Source organism: Canis lupus, chromosome 2 (assembly GCF_048164855.1).
Source record: "Canis lupus baileyi chromosome 2, mCanLup2.hap1, whole genome shotgun sequence".
NCBI classification, from domain to species: domain Eukaryota; kingdom Metazoa; phylum Chordata; class Mammalia; order Carnivora; family Canidae; genus Canis; species Canis lupus.
In genome coordinates this window covers 24178441-24201684 of record NC_132839.1, presented here as the reverse complement: position 1 = coordinate 24201684, position 23244 = coordinate 24178441, and the positions used below count along the sequence as shown (strand labels likewise).

Here is a 23244-nt window from a genome sequence, read left to right as displayed (position 1 = left end):
GCAGCCTGTGTGGCTCTGCGGTTTAGCACCACCTTCAGCCCAGGGCGTGATCCTGGAGACCCAGGGCCGAGTCCTGTATCGGGCTCCCTGCAAGGTGCTTGCTTCTTCCTCTGCCTGTGTCTCTGCCTCTCTCTCTCTCTGTGTCTCTCATGAATAAATAAATAAAATCTAAAAGAAAGAAAGAAAGAAAGAAAGAAAGAAAGAAAGAAAGAAAGAAAGAAGAAAGAGAGAGAGAGAAAGAAAGAAAGAAAGAAAGAAAGAAAGAAAGAAAGAAAGAAAGAAAGAAAGAAAGAAAGGTCTTATGCACATAGCTATTCATTTTCCTATTATTCATAAGAACAAAAAACAGACACCTATGGTATAGCCACACAATAGAGTAATATTCACCCTTTAAAGGAATATGGAAGGGAGGCCTCTCTTGAGTACTACTGTGTAAAAAGAGGTAGAGAAATATGAATACACACACACTTATATGTTTATATTTCTAAAAAATAAAGAATAAACCAAAGCTAGTAAGAATAGGTGAGGGAAGAAAAAAAAATGGGGGCAGGAAATAAGACTCTTTTGAATTTAGTTTTTTTAATAATTTTGACATGATAAATTATTTAAATGTTATACAAAGCTCTAATAGAATTTTTTTAAGTTCTCTAAAAATTCTAAACAAATGAAAAAAAATCTAAATTCTATATTGTTGCTTGTAGCATAATTGTGCAGAAAATCATTGCAGCTTTCAAAAATACAGAGCTCTGATGATTGAATGGGAAACACTCCTTAGGAAAAAATATGAGCAAAGAAACATTGCTGCATCCAATGATATTGGTGACATTAGTCTTGGTATCACCATTAGGGATTAAAACAAATAAGTACAAGATTAAATGAAGGATAACAAAGATACATGAAAGGAAAAAAAATATGTACTTATTTTTTCTTTCATTCACTGTATTTTAGAGTTACCAAACACAGCTGGTATGGGAAAGTTATTCTTCGTCAGAAAAAAAAAAAATCAAGTTAATAAATATAGAGAAAATCAGAGAAAAAATACATATCCAATTCATGGGAATTATAGTGGTGGATAACGTAGACAATGCCTGAACCCACTATCTCATTTTAACATTTTTTTCATTTTAACATTTCTAAGTCTAAGACAATCAAGTATCATGTACCTCTTGTTTGATACAGTAACAAGTATATACCATTACTTAGGATATATTTTTGCCAAGAAAAATTCAACCCCAAATCTTATCACTCCAGATCAACAGACCCATTTATAGGTATTGCAGGGACAAAAGAAACCTGTTTTGTAGAAGCAATAGGCTAAATCAATAATGTGGCCAAGGGTGCAGGGTAAACAAAAAGTCTTCAACAAATAAATGCTATGAAAAATAACAAGAGATTAGAACATTATAGATTAAAAGAAATGTAAAGGATTTATCAACCAAATGCAGTATGTGGACTTGATGTGGATCCTAATTTGATCAAACCCGAATAATTTTGAGACAAGCAGGACAAAGACTAGGTATGTGATTGTGTATTGTGGTTAAAGAAATACGTATTTAAGACATACCACATTATGAAGTATTTATGGGAGAAATTGTATATCCAGATTTGCTTCAAAATACTGAAGCAAAGAAATGTGGGAAAGATAAGCGAACAACAATATGCTAAAAATGGTGTTTAGTATATTAGCAGTTTATTACACTATTCACTTTATTTTTTAAAATTGAACATTCTCATTTTATTATGGAAATGTTCAAATATACACAATAAAAGAAGTGCTGCTGAATCATATGCCATCATTTCAGGGCAGTTAGGAAGAGACTAATTGGAAACAATGGAGCCTACACAGTAGCACAATACAATTCTGTTTTGAAAAGCAAAGATAAGCTCATGAGAAAGCACTTTTATTTCCTTCTAACTGCCTGAAGAAGTTAATTTGAAACATGCAAAAGAAAGATCATTCTGAGAAGAAAGCCATGGGAGAGGAGGGAAGCTGACCATTGATCACAGGCTGGATATTCTGGGAAAGAGAAACAGACAATGTGGATAATGCATAGTTCCTATCGAGTCGCACGAAGGCAAAGGGTAGAAGTAAGTGAACACAAGTATGGATGGCTGTATCTTAGTGCAAATATTAGTCCTATTTCTATTTTTGGGTGTGCTTCACAACATTTTCACATGTTTTCTAGTAGATTATTAAAATGAATCACCTGCATACCTGGTACAAATCACTGGATATCATGAGACATTTATATATGTATATACCTGATTATCCATATATATATATATATATATATATATATAGCCTATATATCCTATATGTATCATATATATATATCATATATATATATGAGAGTATAAGCATATTTTAACACATTTCATATATTCCCTGGAAATTTAAGTCAGATTTGTACTTTTTGTACTTTTGAAGCTTGATTGTACTTTTTAAAATTAATCTTGACTTTCAAAGTTCTGGCTGCTAAAATTAAGGTATTTTAAAACCTCCCATTGTTCCAAAAATTAACAAAACACATTCACATACAAATTACCTACTGTTAAAAACAGGACAACAGCCCCGAAACAGGGTTGGTTACACTAAGTTCCATGTCACCAAATCAAGGTTCACTTATGCGGTTTTGGCTCTCCCAGGCATGGAATTTTAAACCAGTCAATTAGAAACTGCCTGATTAGTGCTAGTGAGGTAACTTGCCTGATAGATGTTAAAAGGGAAATTCTTTGGAGTGTGTCTGAGTAAAATGTACATTTAAGAAAATGAAGTAGCGTAGTCAACAACAGTATGATTCACTTTTCCTAACAACATTGGGCTTTAAATGGGAGTGACAGTCAACAAGTCTTTCATTTCTCCCTAGGTGGTCCCTTCACTTTTTCCGTTTTAATGTGGACTCCCTGCACTGGTGAAAATGAAGAGAATAATGCAGATAACAATCCAGGAGAAGAAACTCTTGAGAGGAGGTAATAGATGGTTTAACTCATTCTGAACTTTTATTCCGCAGCAGTTATCAGAGCACTCTCTAGAGATGGCTTGCCTTGTAAGTGGTCGGAGAATTAAAGACTCCTGTCAGAAGGGTTCCAGTTCCATTGCACAGATTTGAGAATGTGTGAATATTGCCCAGCACAAACTGAAATCAAATTTCCACCTTTGCATTTTACAGTAAATAGTGCCTTCCTTAACACTTTAAACTGTATTAATGTGCACTGAAGCTGCCTAAATACCGATTCAATATTTTAAATGTAAGACTAAGACAGTAATTAAGGCTTCCTGAACATAATATAAAAAATTCCACAGCAAATTTAATAGACACTTCAGTTTCCAAAATGACATCATCATTTTTGTGTGTAAGCCCTACTTGGCAATACTGCTGAAAGTACATTCCCAATACAGATGTAAATGGCGAACCGAACAAAATATACTATGAAGTGAGGGAATCTTGACAGTTTAATACTTTATATTACAAAATGCTTAAAGAACAAATTTCTTCTATTGGAGCAAATATCTTCTTCATAGGACTTCTAATGTCACAATCAGCAGTCCTTTTATTTTTTCTTCTAAGTCAAAAAATAAAATAAAATCCAGTAAAACAAACAAAACTAAGCTACTGTCAAGGGCAGCCCTTCCTTTTCGTTCTACAGTACAGAAGGCAAACAACTATGTTAAATGAGAAAGTTTAAGTCATTTATTGGCCCAATATGTTGTTTTTCTTGCTAATCAGTTTAGTTTACCTAAACTGGTGTTTGGGATTAGATATATGGGGTAATGATCTACGGAGTGCCTCTTCGCAGAGATGGTTAGGTCAGACAATGATTCAGTAAGAATGTGGCCTACAATTATGTACATTTGAGGCTGAAAAACTGTGTTAAACAGGAACCTACCTCTATTAGCAAAGATCAGAGCCATAGAAAAAGAAGGTGTTCACAGTAAGAAGTCTATCAAGAAAGTAGGCAGCTGGAGAATGTAACACTAACAGGTTAGTAAGCGAAAAGTCCGAGGGAATAGGACAGGTCAAGAGCTTTTACTCTGTACATGCACATCTTCTGTGTAAGGAATAAAAAGCTTAGTGTACATAAAATATGTTGAAAGACCAGAACTTAAATGTTGTCATCATAAAACTCATCTAATTTTCCCTATACTTGCAATCGAAATCTACTGTGAGGTTTTGTCTTGCTCCCAGAATAAAATCTCTACCTAGCCCCAAAGCTTATTTGCTCACTCACAAGTTATTTTAACTAAAAACAAGTTTCAGTTCTGTAGTTAATATTCCCTGTCCTGTATAGTCAACAAAATTTTTGTAATCATTCAAAGATCATCTCTTCTCATGTAAGTCTGGTTCCAGATTTAAATGGGAAAGTGAAGGGGAAGACACGCTCAGCTTTTCCTGTTTCCATTCTTATAAGGGTAAGGAAGGGTAACCATTGTATTAGCACTGGAGCCATTCTCCTTAGGCCAGAGGTAACAGATGAGAGATCTCCCCCTCTCCTCCATGATTACAAGAGTTTGAAATTCGATTCTCTGATACAACTCTTTTAACCCCAGGCATTTCGGATCAAGTGGCACAAAAAAGATTTTAGACCTCTTCTTTTGATATCCTGAATAGATAGATGGTCCATCTCTTCCATTTGGGCCGTGGGAGTACTTGCCATGTATTGTTATTCCCTTGAACTTACATGTGCATATGAAGAGGACATAGGATTTATCCGATGTATACACACAAAAGATTCATTGTTTTTAAATTTCAACAATTCTCTTTAGTCACATGAATTGGGTCCTCTTCCTCTGCTCACCTTACTATAGTGCTTTCTTTCTTGGATCCATGAAGATTAACAAATTAAAGTCCTGCTTGTACTACCCAAAGAGTACTTTGCAGTCTGAAATACCAATTACTGAAACATTCATCAGCTTATTGTCTGATACTGCTTAAAGATCATTCTTAAAATATGTAGACTTTGACTACACAGTGCTATCAATTATATTTATTTCACTTTAGATATTTTATTCTATTCTCTGCTGCAATACTGCAGAGATGAATTCAAGTCCTTCTGTGCTCTGCAGAATGCCTGCAGCAAACTGCCTAGAAAAGAATCAAACGGAAAAAATCCCTTCTACACCTGGGGTCAGAGTGGCTTTGAAGACTTTCCTTAATTTAGAGGGAAACAAAACATACTTTTTCAAGTTGATGATTACCTGAAGATTCTCCCACCAGTGTGTAGGGCTGATTGCTTATCTTCTTTCACCAGACACCACCCTTGTGAAAACTTTAAGACTAACATCTCTCCTGTGTTGCTTGGGTTTTACTGGTCTTATTATGATTGCCTAAAAGGAACTTGTTTTGAAGTTCCCCAAGGTACAGGGAATTGTTGGCGAGGAAAAAACTATCCAATTATCCATCTATGTTACTATTTATGAAAAAAAAAAAAAAACAGGAAATAACTCTATCCCTCATTTACTTCTCACCTCGCTGTGATTTGTTTATACAAATTGCAGAAACTGCTCTCACCAACATTACCAGCATCCTTGTACCTTCCTAACTCTTATCTTTCTTTGTTCTTCTTTGCCAGTTGACACTTTTGGCTATTTGAACCTTTCTCAAACTCATGCTTTTGACTTGCACATTATATTATACCCTATCTTTTTTTTTTTATTATTCTGACAATGGTCTTTTGTCACATGAATTGAGTCTCCGTCCTCTACTCACCTTGCAATATTGCTTTCACTCTTGGATTCACGAAGAGCCACAAATGAAATTCCTGTTTATTCATAAGCCACCCTCATGGTGTTACCTATCACATTTACAGCAACAACTTTTGTCTTCCTATTGTGGAATGGCACATTAGCATCTAAACTATTTTAATAAGCCCTCTTGACTATAGATATTTAAAAAACTAAAAGCTACATTTATCAGATTTCTTTGTAGTTAAATATATGAATATGGCTTAAACCTAGAAAGAATGGATACATCTTTAGAAACACACAGGCTACAAGCTACTATAATTGAATCATGAAAAAGCTGAAAATGTGAACAGACCAATTTTGGATCAGTAATCATAAATCTCCCAACAAACATAAGTCCAGGACCAGATAGCTTCACTGGTGAATCCTCCTAGTCAAAGACAAATTAACACCAATCTTTTTAAACTCTTCCCCTCCACCACCACCCCCGCCAATAGGAGGGAAATACTTCCAAATATCTTTTACACAACCAGCATTACCCTGATACCAAAAACCAGACAAAGACACCGTAAAAAATTTATAGGCCAATATCTTTAAAGAACATAGAGGCAAAAATCTTCCACAAAATATTTGCTAACCAAACTCAATAAACTTAGTAGTGTAAACCAATGCTGATTTGCACACACATTTCATAGCACCCTTATTCACAAAAAAACACAAATAGAAGCAACGCAAATATTCATTAATGGATATAACAAAATATAGTATATGCATACAATGATTATTTAGCCTTAAATAAGAAAAATTCTGACATATGCTATAACAGGAATAAACCTTGAGCACGATATGCTAAATGAAATAAGCTAGTCACAAAAACACTATAGGATTCCACTTACATGAGAAATCTAAGGAGCCAAATTCATAAACAGAGGTGGAATAATTGTCAGGATTGGTGGGAGAGAGAAAATGGGAGGGTGTTGTTTAATGGGTATAGAGTTTCAGTTTGCAAGATGAAGTCTGCAGATTGGTTGCAAAACACTATACTGTGAATACACTTAATACTAATGATCAGGACCTTTAAATTAATCAAGATGGTAAGTTTATGTTATGTTTACTTCACCACAATTAAATTTTAAAAAAATCAAAACTGTTTTCAAATACACACAAATCCCCATTTTTTTTTTTTTTTTTTTTTACCTTAGAATTCTGTAGGTAGGAAATCCAACACGGGTCTCATTGGGCAAAATCAAGGTGTCAGCAGGACTATGGCTTCTGAAGGTTCCACCAGAGAAACTGTTCCCTCTAGAAACAGCTTCCTGAAACTGTCCCATTTCTTGGTTTATGGCTGCTTTCCTCCATCCTTAAGAGCCAGCAACAGGTGATTTGAATCCTTGACTGCAGCTGAAAAAAAAAAAATGCCTTCACTTGTAAGGGCTTATGTTGGTCTGGGTTCACAACCTTGGGAGTTCCCAGTGCGAAAATCTCAAATTGGTTCCCATAACAAAGAGCAAAAACAAATGGAAGAAAGAAGCAGGCTACTCCAGGCTGCTAGTTGCAGTTTTAAGGGAACTGACCTCTGAGGTTTGTCTTAGGCAGCCAGAAGACAAATAAATCTTTGTACCCATCTGCCACAATCTTAGAAGTTTATATAGAGGCTTTAGCTGGTCTCAGCATGTATAATGTCCACATGGTTACAATAACACTTTATTCTTTCAAGGCTAGATTCTTCAAAGAGTGCCTAGTGTGGGAATAGTGGGCAGAATGTAAATTCCAAGGACAGGGGGCAGGGACAAGGAGCCTCTGATTGCCCAAACTCAGCCCCCAGGTCATGTCCCCATAACGACCTTCTCCGACAATTGAGCCAACCTCGATAACCAAGAGAATCTACCCATCTCAATTTTTTTTTAATTCTTATTTATTTATTCATGAGAGACACACATAGATGTAGGCTCCATGCAGAGAGCCTGATGCGGGACTCGATCCCAGGACCGCAGAATCATACCCAAAGCCAAAGGCAGATGCTCAACCACTGAGCCACCCAGGCATGGATCTTAAACATGATCTACAAGACCCTTTCATCAGGATAAGTGACGTATTCACAGGTGTCAAGGATCAGGGTGTGGCCATGTAAGGGAGGTCAACCTTTTGCCAGAGTAAGTAGGAGACAAGCTGGATAATAAGCATTTGTTTTGCTGCCACAAGTAATGATTATACTAACATGGTTTTGTAGTCAGTGATCATAACAGCAGCTCTTTAACCTTGACATATAAAGTGCCATTTTTTTATTATCTTTGATAAAAGTGGTTTCCTGATTCAGTAGTTTCCTGATTATAGATGAGCCACTTGTCCCCAGAAGTTCAGCCCAAAGTCTGCTCCCTTAGGCTATTTATTGGTTAGATATGCAATCTAAAATACTGTGTAATAAATCTCTTTCTACAAAAATCAGCAAGATTGGATTGTATAGTCTGAAACTGAACTCTGGGTAGTTTAACTCCCACATCTATATTACTAAGCAGGGAACTTCCTGATGAACGTTGAATGCCCACTTAACTGATAGGTATCTACTTTTGGAAAATCATAAGGATTTCGAAAAGCAGCGTATGAATCTTAAAGTCAAATTTTACCCTCACATTTGGACCTCTTCCTTCAGTTAAAGCCTGAATTCTCAGTCTAAACCTTGGGAATCATCCAAGAATAAACTACCTTTTATTAATCCCTCATTTAAGAATAAAGTAATATTAAATCTTCTCCACATTCCTCAGATTCACACCTGCCGATTTATTCCTATTGTTCATGCTTCATCAATTCTTAACAAGATTACTATGAACACCTGTTAACCACTCTCAATCACTAAAAGCTCTTTTTTTCAGCTTGATTGAGATATAATTGACAACATTGTGTAAGTTTAAGATGTACAGCGTGATGATTTGATATACATATATATTGCAGAATGATTACCACAATAAGGGTAGTTAACACATCCATCAATCCATCACCTCATAGTTATTTGTGTGTGGGTGTGCGTATGTTTGGTAAGGACTTTTAATAGAATACTGTTAAAAATACTGTTAAGAGAATACTTAGCAACTTCCAAGTTTATAATACAGTACTGCTAACTATAGTTACCATGCTGTACACGGTATCTCCAGAACTTATTTATCTTAATTTGGAAGTTTGTTCTCTTTGACCAACTTTACTGACTTCCTTCACTCCTTTACCCACCCTCCAAACTACCAATTTACTGTTTCTATGAGTTCAGATTTTTAGATTCCACGTGTGAGATCATACAGTATTTATCTTTCTCTCCCTGACTTATTTCACTTAGCATACTACCCTCAAGATCCATCCACATTGCCACAGATGGAAGGATTATTTTTACATGGCTGAGTAATATTCATATATATGCATATATATACATATATATATACACACACAAACACACCACATTTTCTTTATCCACTCATCTGTTGATGGACACGTAGTTTTTTTCCCATGATTTAGATATTATAAACAATGCTGCAATGAATATGGGGGTGAAGATATCTTTTTTGAGACGGTGATTTTGTTTCCTTCAGATATATCCAAGACATAGGAGTACTGGATAATAATATGGTAGTTCTATTTTTAATTTCTCAAGAATACTCCATACCATTTTCCATAGTGACTGCACCAATTTACATTTTCACCAACAGTGCACAAGGGTTCCTTTTTCACCACATCTTTTCCAACACTTCTCTCTTGACATTTTGATAAAGGCCACTCTAACAGGTGTGAGGTAATATCTCATTGCAGTTTTGATTTGCATTCACCTGATGTTTAGTGAAGTTGGGCACCATTTCATATGTCCGTTGGCCATTTGTACGTGTTCAGAAAAAATGTCTATTTAGGTAATTTGCTCAGTTTTAAATAAGATTATTTCTTTTTTGCTATTAAGTTGTAGGACTTCTTTATATATTTTGGATATTAATATCTTATCAAATAGATGGTTTGCAAATATTCCGATGGGACTATTTGTTTCATTTTATTGAATGGTTCATTTGCCATACAGAAATTTTCAGTTTAATGTAGTCCCAATTGTTGGCTTTTGCTTTTAGTTGCTTGTTATTTTGATGTCCAATCCCAAAAATTACTGCCAAGGAGTAATTGTCAAGGAGACATTCCCCTGTTTTTTCTTCACAGCTCTTATCAAGGCTATTTCTGAAAAGTGTTTTGGGTTATATGACTACTTTGTTAGAAATCTTTCACAAATATTCTTTTTGCCTATACTAACGTATCCACCAGAGTATACATACTATTTCACTTTTGCTGAAAAGTAAATTTTTCATCATGGTTTCAAATGTAACCCGTGTTCAAGTACCCCAACTTACCTTTGGCTTCCTGAAATATTATGCTCCTTCTTTCAATGACATGCTATCATTTTTAGACATCCTATCCACTTTATTTGAACCTTTATCTACTCATACATGCTCCAGCTACCTGCCTCTAACTTGAGGTCTCAAATGCTTAACCATGGATGCACATTAGAATCTTTGGAGCTTTTGTTTTATTCTGGAGTAGGAGGTGGCTTGTTTTAACTATCCTGAGTCAAGGCATAATCCCTGGAACTTTCTACTCAATTGGCTTATGCCCAGGAAATTAATGTATTCTTAAGAAATATTCCCAAAATAGTTCTGATACACGGTTATGACAGAGAATTAATGTATAGTGGTTACATAGAGAAGATTTCAGAGCCAGAAAGGTTTCGGTTCAAATATAATTTCTGTCACTTTCTAATTGTATGATTGTGGACAAGTCATTTCACTGTCAAAAATTCAACTCATATAATAATAATATTTTTACTTTCTAGATTGTAAGCATTTAAAAATTTTTTAGAATGTTTTAAATATACAGAAAAATGGAAAATATAGGATAAAGGGTTCTTAAGGACTCTGTACCCAGTTGACCTTAGTGTTAATATCTTATGTTACTATATTAGCTACAATTAATTATTCATAACTAATATACTATTATTATCTAAAGTTCATAATTTATTCAGATTTTCTTAATTTTTATATATTGCCTCTTTTCTGTATAGGATCCCATCTAAGATACCCATTATGTTATGTTTTCATGCTTCTTTAGGCTACTCTTGGCTATGACAGTTTCTTATACTTTGTTTTTAGTGACCTTGACAGTTTTGAGAAGTACTACTCAACTATTGTGTAGAATGTTCTGTTAGGATTTTTCTGGTGTTTTTGTCATGATTAGGCTGAGAGTATGTTTTTTTTTAGGAGAAAGATGACAGATATAAAGCACCATTCATTCTCATCATAGCATATCAAGGATGCATATTATAAACCTGACATTACTATTCAATTGAACTTGATCACTGGGATGAGGTAGGACTTGGTATATTTATTCATTGTTATATTGATCATTTCCCCCTGTTTCCATACTATGTTCTTGGGAAGAAAGTTATTACATCCAGGCTTTATTAAGGAGTCGTGAGCTATGCCCTCTTTCTTGAAGCATATTATTTGAAATTCTTCTATATAGAAGATATTTCTCTTCTCTTTCATTATTTATTTATTAAATCACCAGTGTATATTGGTATGTCCTTATAGATCTTTATTTTTTATATTAAGCTATAATTCAATATTAATTTGTTAATTTTGTCCAAAGTATTCCAGCTTCGGCAATTGGGAGCTCTGTCAGTTGTCTCTGTGTCCCTTTGACATATCTCCAGCAATGTAGTTTTGTTTTGTTTTTTAATTGCTTCCTTTCTTTATGATACTACAAAATGCTCAAAGCTCATCCTTAATATTTTTTGCCTTAGTCTTAAAATTGGCCATTTCTCCCATGAAGCTCAGGTTTCTTTTATTGGAGAATGGTATTAGAAATCTAGGTCAGGGTACTATGTATGTTAGTTGCTGTTGGAGTGATATTACTTCTAGGTCCTTTCAGCTGGTAGAGCAAGGGAATATGTGTATATAGGCTAATATACATGTTTGTCTAAATATATATACCTCAAAATATATTTCTCTCTATATAGCTATATATACTTCTGTTAAGCTAAACATGAGCTCATACTGATGTCCTCAAATCTAATTTGTTACCTACTCTGTGGCCATATGGATCATTCTTGACTCATCTCTTGCTTATTTGTGACCCCCTACTCTGAGAGTGAGAAATCTGATTCCCATTATTCTTCACTTACTTCCTGTATACATATATAGATAAAGGTAGCAGAATTCTAAGCTTGTACCCTCATAGGAAATATCTTTATCAACTACAACTGTGCTTAGGCACAGATTCTATTTCCCTTTAGTTTTACATTTCTGAAGTTATGGAAGTTAGCATCTTCTTCCCCTGCCCATTCAGTGAGATTGTTGCATACATTTGTAATACAGTTAGATTATTTTGGCACCTTCTGCATTCCATCCTTGGGAAACTTTAGTTATTAAATAATTTTTTAATTGGCAGACAGTAAGATTCATTTCTGTGATGAAAAGTTCTATGTGTAAGGTCTTGTAACTAATATTACAATATCATATGAAGGTTTCGCCATGCTAAAAATTTGTCTGTTCCTCATCTACTCAATCCTCTTTCCCTAAAGGGCAACAACTTACTTTTTTATAGTCACTATAGCTTTGTATATTCCAGAATGCATTTCCATAACATTTTAAGACCAGCTTCTTTCACTTTGGAATATGCACTTAAAATGCTTCTATCATTTTCATGGCTCATAGTTCATTCCTTTTTATCATAGAATACAGTGTAATTATATGGATGTATCATACTTCTAAAAAATCTATTTGCTTATTGAAGGACATCTTCATTGCTTCTAGTTTTTGGTGATTATAAAGAAAGTTGCTAAAATATTCATGAACAGGTTTCTATGTGAACATGTTTTCAAATCAGTTGGATAAATACCTAAAAGTGTGATTGTTGGAGCATATGGTAAACTATTTAGCTTTGTAGGAAACTGCTAGTTTGTCTTATGAATTGTCTGTACCATTTTTATTCCCACTAGCAATGAATGAGTGTTCTAATCTTTCTACATCTTCACCAGCAACAGGTATTGTCAGGGTTTTGAATTTTAACCATTCTAATAAGTATACAGTAATATATCATTTTTGTTTTAGTTTGAAGTTCTCTAATTATAAATAATGAGGGCATCACTTTTAATACACTCCCTTGCCATCTACATATCTTTTTTGATGTTTGTTCAGATCTTTCAGTCATTTTTAAATTGAGATACTTTTCTTAATGTTGAGTTGGAAGAATTCTTTGTAATACTGGATATAAGTCCTCTACTATATATGTGTTTTGTAACTATTTTCGTCAGTCTCTGACCAATATACTAATTATCTTAACAGTGTCTTTCATGGAGAAGTTTTTATTTTAATAAAGTCCAACTTAATAATTTTTTCTTTCACTGGTTATAGTTTTGTTGTTGTATCTAAAAATTGTATTAAATCTAAATGTCTAGTTTTGCTTTGTTTTGTTTATATATGGGCATCTTGTTTTCTTCAGTGCTATTTGTTGAAAAAAATTACACTTTTCCAATTAATTAATTTTCTCCTTTATGAAAAATTAGTTTAATAAATGTTGTTTTTCTTTTTCTATACTCTCTTTCCTGTTTCCTTGATCTATGTGTCTTATCAGCTTCCCCATACCATGCTGTCAAGACTGTTGTAGCTTTTTATTACATCATAAGAAATTATAGTATTGTCAATATCTAGAAAATATTATACTGGGATTTTGATTGGAATTGTAATAATTAATAGATCAATTCAGGAAGAATTGACATCTTAACAATATTAAGTCCTCTCTCCATTAACAGAGGATATCTCTTCATTTATTTGGATCTTCTCGGATTTTTTTCAACAAAGTTTTATAGCTTACACAAATAGATTCTGTACATATTTTGTTAGATTTATAACTAAGTATTTCATCTTTAGTGCTATTATAAATGGTGTTAATTTTAAATTTTATGTTCTAATTCATTATTTCTAATAAATAGAAAATCTATTGACTTTTGTATATTCATCTATTCTGCAATTTTGCTGTACTTATTACTTCCAGGAGTTTTTGTTGTTGTGGATTCTTTGGGATTTTCTATATAGACAATAATGCCATCTCTAAAAGGTAAAATATATAAAAACAATAGAAATAATAATTGAAAGGGTACAAAGATAATACAGATCTCAGCTTTGCCAGACATAGATGTTAACATTAGAACTTACTATATTCAAGGAGATAAAAGATATAATTTAATCCAACTCTTCAAAATACTGAAAACTGGCAGAAGAAAACTTTCTAGTGTTTGTGTTTGTCAATTTTACTTAACTCTTCTTAAGGGAACCTGAGGAATGAGCTTCACACAGTGTAAGCCTTGCATTGTCCCAAAGAAGGGGAAACAAGCGTGATCTCCTCTGAGGGAAGAAAGGCATCAGAAAAAATGTCTGTCTACTGCTTAGAGGTTGGGAAAGTGACAATGATTCTATCCACTGCTATTAGAGAACATAGCATTTCCAGTAAAGTGAGAGCGAGTACATGGGCGGTGGAGCAGGGGAATGTGTAAATCAAAACGTAGCATACTGGTAGAGGCTAAGTAAGAATATATAAAAATACAATACATTTGAGGATTCTTTCTTTGAACTGTACCAATTAACACCCCCTACTTAGCAAAGAATGCAAACTCTAAAATGCCCTCTTTATACTAGATCCCATGATGACATGCTCTTCTGTTATACACAAAAGTGCGTCCAGAGAGGCCTGCCGAATTGAAGGAGGGTTGTTTTCTCTTTGTTCATTTTTCTTGGAACATCCTTTTAAGTTATTTTGACATTCAGCTACTTAAAAGTAGAATCCTAAACAAAATAATTTAATGCCAGATCTATAGGATGTCAGAATTTGGATAAAATGAATGCAAAATTTATTACCCAAATGTGCTATAAAACACCACAATGATGTATTACAGAAGGTATTAGAAAATAATTACAACTGTTCAAAAAATCCTGCCCTAAAGATCAGATAGTCTTAATTTTTAAAAATAATCTTGGTGGAACCAGTTTATGTTTTATTAAAATTTCTCAGAAAAAAGTCTGAACCCTTCCTAGTGCAAACCTGCCAAAATACTAAATAGCTTTATCTAATAAATACAAATTTAATTCAATGAAAAAAAAAAACTGAAGTAAAAATTATCAAGTGAAAATTATAGAGGTAAAGAAAAACAGGAACTAAATAAATGCAGATAACAGCTGAATATAAAAAGAGTAAACTAGAATATGTCAATAGAAACTATACTGAATGATAAAAGATATAATTTAATCAAACTCTTCAAAATACTGAAGTAAAAATTATCAAGTGAAAATTATAGAGGTAAAGAAAAACAGGAACTAAATAAATGCATATAACAGCTGAATATAAAAAGAGTAAACTAGAATATGTCAATAGAAACTATACTGAATGAAGATTGAAGAGAATAAAAAAAATAGAAAATATAGAACATATGATAAGATAGACATAAGCAATAGTATCAGAAAATCTACTGTATCTATAATTGGAAGACCTAAAAAAAGGAGAAAGAGAGGGAAAAATAATGTGGCAATCATATTAACTGAAGAGATAAGGGATGGAACAGTCTGCTTTGACTGCCAAAATGAAATACCACAGATTAGGTGGTATTAAACAACCAAAAACTTTTCACACTTCTGGAGACTAGAAGTCTAAGATCAAAGTTCCAGTATGTTTGGTTCTCCTGAGGTCTTCATGACTTGCAGATTGTCATTTTCATGCCATATACTCACATGGCTTTTTCGCTTTGCTCATGTATCTCTGGGGTCTCCTCTTACAAAAACTCTAGTCTTACTCAAGGACTTTGGTGGAACAAATACAGTCTATAACTAGAATTTTGCAAATTTGTTTAACACACACACACACACACACAACACGTACACTTCAAATAACAAAGCCAAGAGCTATGCATAAGCAATCAATCAGATGGTAGTTTTAATTAAAAAATATGATGATAGTTAAGCTAAATACAAATGGGTGAAGGCTCCAGTGAAAAGATAAAGATTGTTAGACTATATAAAAGACTGAAAATCAAACAATGTCCTATTTGTAAAAAAAACCCACAAGATTAAAAAAAATGTAATAAGGGTGGAAAATAGTATACCAAAAGAAAGCATATGAAGTTGTATGATTATCAAAATGGAATTTAAAAAGTGAACAAAAATACATCACATATGAAAGCATAACCCTTTCTCTTAATAATTAAATCCATAAAGATAAACACAATTCAAAATTTATATACATTTTTAAAATGTAGTATCAACATATATAAAGCAAAATTGGCAGATGTGAAAGGAAAAACAGACTTCAAAATGCAATGGAAGATTTCGGCTACTAATAGAACAAAAATATATGTATTTGAAGTAATGTATAAATTTTGAAGAGCAGAATTAATAAATTACTCAATTTATATACATTATTTTATGTCCATGTATATTAATTTGTTTGTTTTATAATATACATTAATTTACATATATAGAATTTTGATCCTAACAGGAAGATGAACATTCTTTTAAAGCACATATGGGATTTGTACAGAAATGACCATATGCTAGTATATTTTAGCAAAATTTAAAAGACTAAATTTATAGACTATATCCTCTAAATTCATTGCCATTGCCTAGAAACAAATCTCCTGTACATTTACAAATGAAGAAATTTAATTTAAAATAACATGTAGCTCAAAAATAAAGTCACAGTGGCAATTAGAAAATGTTTTGAGCTAAATGATAATGAAATCAAATCACTGAGACACAACTAAAGCTATCCTTAGAGAAAAATGTATACCTTTCACTGGATATTGTAGGAAAGGTTTTTAAGCAGTGCTAAAACTTAAACTTGTATTTTCTGTTCAAAATCAATTGGCAAACACTTAGATTCATTACCATAGGCAACTAAAAGGAATGCTGGGACTGTAGTATTTTACTATGCACCATTTGCAAGGCAACATTTAATATGAAATGTATATTACTAAGGGAAAATAAGGAAAATTTATATGGAATTCAGTTGGCTGCAACTGACACACAGTACCAGTTGGTAAGAAGAATGTGAGCTTGACCCCTATAGACTTAATTTTCTTTTTTTTTTTTTTGTTTTTTTTTTAATTTATTTTTTATTGGTGTTCAATTTACTAACATACAGAATAACCCCCAGTGCCCATCACCCATTCACTCCCACCCCCCGCCCTCCTCCCCTTCTACCACCCCTAGTTCGTTTCCCAGAGTTAGCAGTCTTTACGTTCTGTCTCCCTTTCTGATATTTCCCACACATTTCTTCTCGCTTCCCTTATATTCCCTTTCACTATTATTTATATTCCCCAAATGAATGCGAACATATAATGTTTGTCCTTCTCCGACTGGCTTACTTCACTCAGCATAATACCCTTCAGTTCCATCCACGTTGAAGCAAATGGTGGGTATTTGTCATTTCTAATAGCTGAGTAATATTCCATTGTATACATAAACCACATCTTCTTTATCCATTCATCTTTCGATGGACACCGAGGCTCCTTCCACAGTTTGGCTATCGTGGCCATTGCTGCTATAAACATCGGGGTGCAGGTGTCCCGGCGTTTCATTGCATCTGTATCTTTGGGGTAAATCCCCAACAGTGCAATTGCTGGGTCGTAGGGCAGGTATATTTTTAACTGTTTGAGGACCCTCCACACAGTTTTCCAGAGTGGCTGCACCAGTTCACATTCCCACCAACAGTGTATGAGGGTTCCCTTTTCTCCACATCCTCTCCAACATTTGTTGTTTCCTGCCTTGTTAATTTTCCCCATCCTCACTGGTGTGAGGTGGTATCTCATTGTGGTTTTGATTTGTATTTCCCTGATGGCAAGTGATGCAGAGCATTTTCTCATGTGCATGTTGGCCATGTCTATGTCTTCCTCTGTGAGATTTCTCTTCATGTCTTTTGCCCATTTCATGATTGGATTGTTTGTTTCTTTGGTGTTGAGTTTAATAAGTTCTTTATAGATCTTGGAAACTAGCCCTTTATCTGATATGTCATTTGCAAATATCTTCTCCCATTCTGTAGGTTGTCTTTGAGTTTTGTTGACTGTATCCTTTGCTGTGCAAAAGCTTCTTATCTTGATGAAGTCCCAATAGTTCATTTTTGCTTTTGTTTCTTTTGCCTTCGTGGATGTATCTTGCAAGAAGTTACTATGGCCAAGTTCAAAAAGGGTGTTGCCTGTGTTCTTCTCTAGGATTTTGATGGAATCTTGTCTCACATTTAGATCTTTCATCCATTTTGAGTTTATCTTTGTGTATGGTGAAAGAGAGTGGTCTAGTTTCATTCTTCTGCATGTGGATGTCCAATTTTCCCAGCACCATTTATTGAAGAGACTGTCTTTCTTCCAATGGATAGTCTTTCCTCCTTTATCGAATATTAGTTCCCCATAAAGTTCAGGGTCCACTTCTGGATTCTCTATTCTGTTCCACTGATCTATGTGTCTGTTTTTGTGCCAGTACCACACTGTCTTGATGACCACAGCTTTGTAGTACAACCTGAAATCTTAATTTTCCCATCACATGTGACCAGAGCAGAATGTACTTGTATTTCCCACTCTGTTTCTTAGCATAACTAACTTTAACTGTAGTAATCACAAAATCTCAATGGCTTATCAGAATAAGGCTTTACTTCATGTCTGCTTCAGAGTCAAACGTAAATTCAAAAGGTGAGATAGTTGATAGTTCTGCTCCATGCAGTCATTCAGAAACCTAGGCTTTTTCTATCAAGTGGCTCTTCCCCTAGAACCCAGGAGTTCTGCTGAATCTTCTGTATATATCCTGTAGACAAAAAGAGAGAAGTTTGGAGGATTACATGAACATTTCTTATTTTTTCTTTCTTCTTTCTTTCTTTCTTTCTTTCTTTCTTTCTTTCTTTCTTTCTTTCTTTCTTTCTTCTTCTTTCTTTCTTTCTTTCTTTCTTTCTTTCTTTCTTTCTTTCTTTCTTTCTTTCTTTCTTTCTTTCTTTCTTTCTTTCTTCCTTCCTTCCTTCCTTCCTTCCTTCCTTCCTTTCTCTCTCTTTCTCTCTCTCTCTCTTTCTTTCTTCTTTCTTTCTTTCTTTCTTTCTTTCTTTCTTTCTTTCTTTCTTTCTTTCTTTCTTTCTTTCTTTCTTTCTTTCTTTCTTTCTTTCTTTCTTTCTTAGAGGGAGAGACAGAGCCAGACATGATGCTTGGTCTCACAACCCTGAGGTCATGAGAGCCGAAACCAAGAGTGGAACACTTAACCAACTGAGGCATCCAGGCACCCTTCCTATAATTTTAAATGTGGTACACATCACATTTCATTGGCAACCACTTAATCACTGGTTCCACCTACAAAGGGGGCTAGAAAATGTAATCTGTATGCCCAGGATAAAAACAGAAACAATTTACTGACCAGATGGTCAATTTTTGCCATGTGCACAGTTTTCTAGTACATATCCCTTAAACAATGCTAGCGGAACTAGAGTTGCAATATCATATTCTTCTCAGAGTGTACATTATAAGGTAAAAACATGTTGAAATTAAATTAAATTAATCCCCCTTTATACCAAAGTACACTTTATACCTGTGAATTATAATATGTGCCTTTCACAACTATTACTGTTATTTCTACAGTATCTTTATAGTTGATATTGAAGAAATTATGGTCATTTATTTATTTTTAAATATAGATAAGTTAGGAGAACAAAAGCATTTTTATCAAATGTGGCTCAAATGAAAATACATCTTTAGACTTCTATCATGAATAAGATGTTATAAAAATAAGTTTGTTTCATAGTGCTCATGTTTTTCCCTGCTAATTAAAATTTATTACAGAAATAATAAAAGCAAGGAAAATTTATTCTATTTAAAATATTCATTGTATCCTTAAAATTATGAAATGTATGTCCTCATCAAGTATGATTCCGCCAATGTTATTCTACAGAAAGCAAAGGAGTTCATTAAACAAAGTGCCACTGAATCTCTACCATCTAATTTAATACAACTAGGATGATAAATGTCTCTCTGAACACTATTTTTCTAGTATTTAGTAATTGTGCATGTGGTTGTAAGAAAAATGAAATTATAAAACAAAAACTATTAGAATATACTAATATTACAGAAGAATAAAACAAATTATATTGTTGATTGCTGATATACAAGCTAATGTTTGGTTATTGTATTTTCTAAGCCTATGGAAAAAATAATAACAGCAAAACAAAAAAAAGCTACAATAACTTTCTTGTATTCCTTTCTTATAGGAAAACTTGTTGAGCTTCCTCTTAAATTGATGTACAATATTTACTTCTGTTGCTGACTCCAGCACTTTGTTCCATCTCATTAATTCAAGGAGTAAGAAACATCAAGGAACATCAGGAACATCATTAATCCAAAGACCATTTCTGGCCATGCCTAAGTGAAGCTATTAAAGATATTTCAAGATCTGACTAAAACAGTTATTAAAAAGCCTAACCACTATGTCTCAATTTATTTTCCTAGATAATTGTAACATCTTTGTTTTGGGTCATGGGTTGATACATGTCTTTGGGTCTCATTTGCTACATTATTTTCAGGCCAGAGTGAAAAGAAATTCTAAGTCACAATCAAAAACATTTTGAAAAATTTTAAGCTAAGTTTCAGAATTCTTCCATTTATTGTAATATAGTTCTGGTAGAGGTATGGTTTACTTAGCATCATTGTACAGCCTGGTGCATATTTCTTCTGTGTTTTATAGTCTGTATTAAGCAGAAAATTCCATTATTCTTCTACATTTTGTGTTTTTAGGAATTGTAATAATATATCACTACTTGATTAAGAAATTCAACAACGAATTGCAGTTACATAAAAGCAAGTAGCACAAGCTTTCTAAATTGATTTTTCTTTAATGCGTGCCACTTTCTGTTTTTCATAAAATTTTGTTATTTCCCTAATATCTGTATACTCACAAGACTAATAACCTCATGACAGCATTGACCTTATCTATTTCTCTACTCTATAGACTAAATAGCCTCATCCCAGGGGCATAGTAAAGAGTTGATGAATGTTTGATGAACAAAAACAAATACATTGATAGGAAAATAATTTAATATATATAATTTGTTTTATTCTGGAATTCTTTCCCATCCAGTAATGATTAATTTAATTTTAAATGGTGGCATGGGAAGATACATACCTGCATTACACACACACACACACACACACACACACACACAAATTTCCCCCTAAATTATCAGGTGTAGAAAGAGTTGAAAGTAAGTTTAACATAATGATGGTTTCCCTTCCCATTATTAGAGTACATTGAAATCAGGGCTAAATGTATTCATTTTTTTACATTTAGAATTTTCAATAGTCATTTTTTTCTATTTCTTTCTAACCTTTATTATATGACTCAAGGGACAAGGATTTCTGGGGAATTATATATATTATATATATTATATATAACTATATAAGTTATATCAGTAAACTAGACAGGTTTTTTTATGTTTTATTTGTGGTTGACACTAGTTTGTCAGCCCCATTAAAAGGGGATGGATGCTTGTATTTCTCAACTTACATGCTATACTTTCAGTCTGTTTTATCTTTTTTTCCCCAGTAATTCTTAGAGCAGTTGTAATTACCAGTTGTATTTTCTCAAACATCATCATAAAACTCACTGGAGCTTACTTCCCACTTAGCATTGTATAGACCATGCATCCATAATACTGTTCGTGGATCCATCCTGCTCTGGATCAAAGCCATCAAAGGCACTTTGAATCTGGAGTCAGCAGGCTATAGAAGAAAGAGAAATACCAACTGCAGTCGTAAAACCTTGAGTTCAATTCCAGTTTTGACCTTCAGAAGCTGTATAAGCATGTGTATTCTCCTAATGTTTCTGATATTGAGATTTCTTATCTGCAAATGGTAATCATTCTATATTTAAAAATTTACTAACACTTACCTTATTAATACTTATATGGTACATATATGTAAGTTATTCAGAGAAGTCAGTTTCTGGCTACAACATTAGAATGACTAATTATTAGCTGAGTGCAAGACTTTTAAAATGCAACAAAAGTATAGTGTCATCTGGGAAGGAAACCATTGAAAAGAACATGAAGAACATTACAAAAACAAATTTTGCTTGCTCAAAATTTTCTAAGGGATTTCTCTGGTTACAAAAATGTCACCATAGCACAATTGCATTAGATTCACTTATTTAACATTAAGACCGGACTGAGGTAGTGCACTCTTTGGAAGGCAGGAAACTTCCAGTTATTTCCACTTGTACCCCTACCTATTTTTATATTAACCTAAATATACTTCAGTAAAATTACACAGTGGAAGAAATTATCTAGAACATCTAGTTCCAATTTTTTTTAATGAATGAAACAATTGAGGTAGAAGGTATTCATAACTTTCTATGATCTCAAAAATTGTCTCAATCAGAGAGAATAAATGTCAAAACTCTTCATTCAATCTAGCATACTAGCTCTGATCTCACTGATTCACTAAGTTCTAGTTCCCATCAATTCCAACAACTCCTGTTAAAATAAAATAAGTTCTATATCACCAAAAGAATATCCTGCAAAATTGCAGTGACTGGGTCTTTTCTAAGTTCAGAATATTCTTGCAATGGAAGTATCTACATTTCTATCAAGGCTCTGTGTTTTATGATTAATCATGACATTTGCATAACCCCTGTATTTGATCTGCACCACTGGGGAAAGGACAGAAAGAAAGTATGAGTGTTAGTGGCTGCTGGGATACTTTGCCCGCAGCCTATGGCATGAAAGAGCAAGAGTAGGTTTGAAGTTTTTGGAAAGAAAGAGTCAGAAATCCAAAAGTGGGTAGAGACTTCAGCATTTGCCAGAAGATCCCACTAGGTCAGTATTTATAATCCAATCTGCTGGAGTTTATGAAGCAGAAGAGTGAAAAACGTTGAGACTCTGCTTAAGGCTAAAAAACAAAAGAAGAAAGCCTCATTCAAACTTAAAAGACTTATAGGCCATTAAAGCTAACATGAGAAAGATCATCCTTTAAAAATGAATACAAGTTCATCTGTGAGTTTGATCTTTAAAAATGATCTTGTTTTGAGAAATAGATCTTAAACTTTCAGCCACTCATGTTTGCTTACTTTCTCTACACTATATTTGTTTGATGCTGGGAAGTGTAAAATGATCATTAAACTACTTATCAAATTTAATGGATGTTGGATATTGAAAAGCAATTTCACCTGGCAAGGACATGTTACAGAGATGACTAAAGCATGGATACCATATCATTCTTGAGGGGCATTTTTTAGAAATTAAAAGTTTATTTTGCATATTTTCCAGTAATGGATTCTAAAAATAAGAATTTCCATCCCTTTTCTTTATATAAAGAACAACCAACCTCAACTGCAAAATGGGAGTGGGATGACTCAGAAATTTGTGATTGCCTCTACATTCCTAGTTTAAAATTTCAATTACATATTCTTATACTTAATAAATTATATTAAAAGACATGAAATATTTAAAACTCATCATTTCCTAATTATTTAGCTACATTCTAA

The 23244-nt window shown here is 33.5% G+C and overlaps 1 long non-coding RNA gene across 1 annotated transcript; it reads left to right on the top strand.

Moving 5' to 3' along the window:
* Positions 1-1929: 1929 nt before the first annotated feature.
* LOC140609929 (uncharacterized) lies at positions 1930-20192 on the top strand. Its single transcript, XR_012011671.1, has 3 exons — positions 1930-2088; positions 2868-2970; positions 19976-20192. It is a non-coding gene; the product is annotated as an uncharacterized lncRNA (long non-coding RNA).
* The last annotated feature ends 3052 nt before the right edge of the window (positions 20193-23244 follow it).